At 45.0% G+C, this 3,650-nt stretch overlaps 1 pseudogene; it reads right to left on the bottom strand.

Moving 5' to 3' along the window:
• Positions 1-2,262: 2,262 nt before the first annotated feature.
• LOC133762065 (putative monooxygenase p33MONOX) lies at positions 2,263-2,938 on the bottom strand (annotated as a pseudogene).
• Positions 2,939-3,650: the final 712 nt, after the last annotated feature.

Here is a 3,650-nt window from a genome sequence, read left to right as displayed (position 1 = left end):
GAAGAAAAAGAAATAAGGGGCAGTAAATTTAAGTTCAAAGAAGTTAATTCTATTTTTGACATTATGAATGTTCATATGCAAGATCCTCATTCATTAGGTCAAAAGCTATGAAATAGTGAAATCATTTTCTTACATTAATAATGTGAACCGCAAAGTTCAGTTATTAGAATCAAACATATAAAGAGATGCTCTCTTCTTTAAAAATTTGTCTAAATTATATCTTTGAAATCTCAATACAGAACTGACTGTTAAACTTTGTAATATGCTTTTATAACCACAGGCTGCAGTATGGATTTTAAGGATTTGAGGGTTTTTTTTTTTTTTCTTTTTGAGAAAGTAGGAAGGAGTTATTGTCAAAACAAGGGATCTTCAGATGGGAATTTTTATTTCACTCAAGTAATTAATCGAAACTCTAGCCATACTGTTATGTGGTATGCCATGTGGGCTATGGCTTTCTTTTTCAGCGGACAATATCTAAGTATTTTGAAAGTGGGGCATCTCCAACCTTCATGCTTGTCATAAAGAACTCTAATCTTCTTAATCAACTCTATTGCTTGGAATATCTATCTCTAAACTTGTAATTTTGAGAGCTAAGCCAAATACATTCTTCTGAGAGTAAACACTTCAAGCATTGATTGAGAATGGGACAGCAAATCAAATGTAATAAGTCTCCTAAATTTTAAGTTAGCTACTAAATTCCAACACCTTGTATTTGTGACTGTGGAATTATTTTTAAATTAAATCCAAAATATCATTTGTAAAAAGCCATCATATTTAGCAGTATGAGGGAATGGATGACTCACCTTTATGGAATTTATTTTCACATAATTAATGTATGTATGTGTTTGTCTTTTTTCCATTTATTAGAATTTGGATACACTAAATTGCACAGAATTAAAATGTTCAGTGTAATGAGTTCACACAAGCTACATAACTATTTGATCAGTATCCCAATCAAGATAAAGACCATTGCTTCCATGTTAAGAGAAATTTCAATCTTTTGCAATTTATTGGAACTTATTTCATGCCATGGAAAGTATAGTCCATAAAAGTTCATGGAAATTTGGATAAAATGTTATCATGAAATCTTTATAGTGTTCTGTAATTGAATGTGATAATATACTTGTTGACAATATCATTAAAATCTTCCAAATCCTTAAAACACACACACACACACACACACACGAGATCTTAACAGAAGAAACAAATAAATTAGTTGTCCTGGTGATTGTAGACTCCAGGCCTCTCTGTGGGAAGGTCAGCTCAAGTAAACATGGTGCTTCCCAAACAAGAAACAGCGGGGATCTGAGATTGCCTGTGAGACTGTGACCCAGTGTGTACCCCACAAGAAGCTAAAAGGCAGCTCTTCAAATTCCTTTCCTTGGTGATATGCGTTGCACAAACCTACGAGCTCATGTTGATGAGAAATGCTTTTGTATAGAAAAAACTGGAGTTCTTCAACACCCACCCACACCCACACCCACACTCACACTCAAAAAAGTTTCAGGCCCTGACGAGGGTAAGGAAATCAAAATAAGGCAACACTCATTTCACATGAGGCTCAAGACGATGTCTCAAGTGTACTTATCGTCTTTACTGAAGCTTGACATCCACTGCTCTGCAGCCAATCAGTACACCGAATCTTCCTTAGTTTTCAAATTGCGGTTAAATTAATCTCACTTCAAAGTGCAAGAAAAGGTCTGCAGGACTAGTGTTTGTTCTGGACATGGAAAAGCAGCATGCCTCCAACTGCACCAACTCACCGGGCACAGGAACAGACTGCAGGTAAAGGGATCCATCAGCTCTACCAGCAAGCAAGGAGACTCCATCTTCAAAAGCCTTACACAGAGAGACACTGGCCAAGTCTGTATGCAGCTCCCCAGAGCTGGCAGGTCCCCGGGCTGGCCAGGCTGGAGCACATGACCGGCCGGTCAGGAGAGCTGAGCTGCCCAGCTCGTCAGTGAGCACTGATAGGCTATGATTGGTCAGGCTCACGCTGACAGTGGTCAGAGAACCCAGAAACCGAGGCTCTGGAACAGCACAAACACTATTTACCTGGTAAGCAATGGCAAACTCTTGTCTAGGATAAGTGATACAGAAACAGGTAACAAGGCTCCTCACGCGTCACTGCTGAGATTTGTTTAGTCCAAACCAGTACAAAACAGTCTCCTCCACATGGCAAGAACAGGCTTTGTATTAATGTTTCTCAAAAACCAATTGTGTCTCCATCTCTATCAATGGGTTTTGTAAAATATGCCTTTCCTATGTCAGAGCTGAGGTAAAGGGGGGTGGAGTGCAGGAGGCCCTTGATCCAGGTCCCTGGGACAGAAAGCTCTGGAAGACAGTGGGTGCGAGCATGTTCAAGTCACGGGGTTTGAGGTGATGGGTCTGCGGTAGTGGCTTCTTCCCCTCTATCACTGGGATGTCCTTGTTGGGCGGCTTGACAGCTGCTGGGTCTCAGCCATCCACATGGCCTGGGCACCCATCAGTTCCATCAGCGAGGGATTCTGGGGTCCTCTGTTGGCCTGGACAGCGAACCTCTGGATTCCGATTTCTGGAGGGGTCTAGGACCCAAGAGGCCCCAGTTCTCTGCTGAGCTTCTGTCCTTATCCCTACTGCCAGGATCCATGGTGCTAGGATTTGGGTCGGGAAAGACTGTGGAGGAGCCCGAAGTGAACCAGCCTCTGGGCCCCTGCTTGGGGAAGAGTAGGGACTGCTGTTGGTGTGGACTGGGCGTCTCTTCTTTTGTGATCTCTCCATGCCGCAGCTTTAGTTTGTGGAGTGCTTCTGCCATTCACAGGTACTTGTTCTCAGAGCCAAGGCCCTTGTGGCATGCGTGGCTAGCATCTCTCAGCCCCGGCCTTTGCTCAAAATGCTGAATGCTTCCCTGGGCCTGCTTTGTGATCAGAGAATTCATGATGACATGGGCAGCCTTCATCACCAGCACCTGTTCATACAGGTGCCCTGGCGCTGGGGCTCACTAGGCTAATCCTCCGCCTGCGGCACCAGCACCCTGGGTTCTAGTCCTGGCTGGGGTGCCGGATTCTGTCCCGGTTGCTCCTCTTCCAGGCCAGCTCTCTGCTGTGGCCCAGGAAGGCAGTGGAGGATGGCCCAAGTCCTTGGGCCCTGCACCCGCATGGGAGACCAGGAGAAGCACCTGGCTCCTGGCTTCGGATCAGCGCAGCGCCAGCTGTGGCGGCCATTTGGGGGATGAACCAATGGAAGGAAGACCTTTCTCCCTGTCTCTCTCTCTCTCACTAACTCTATCTGTCAAAACAAACAAACAAACAAAACAAAAAACACATACTCTCAGTGCACACGCTGGTCTCTCCTTCCTCTGCCCATCATTTCTGGGTATCTTGAAGCTACTGAAAGACTGGGGTCCAGGTTCTTTCTCTGCTTAGAATTCCAAGTCCCTGGCATCACAGTGAAATGATGTGATGACTCTGCCGACAGACAGATGTTAATGTGGAACATTGTCAGCTGCTGCCAGTTAGTGAGGCTTCCCAGAAGTCCATCCAGAGGTTCTGTTCGCCCACTGCCACAAAGCCACCTGTGGCCTGAACTCCAGCAGCAGAGAGCCTCTAAGGACCCAGCTATCTTGAGAGGCCGTGGCGTGGTCCAGACTCAAATCATGGTGAGGGCAGCAG

Source organism: Lepus europaeus, chromosome 6, assembly GCF_033115175.1.
Source record: "Lepus europaeus isolate LE1 chromosome 6, mLepTim1.pri, whole genome shotgun sequence".
In the NCBI taxonomy this organism is placed as follows: domain Eukaryota; kingdom Metazoa; phylum Chordata; class Mammalia; order Lagomorpha; family Leporidae; genus Lepus; species Lepus europaeus.
This window is presented reverse-complemented; position numbering and strand designations above follow the sequence as displayed.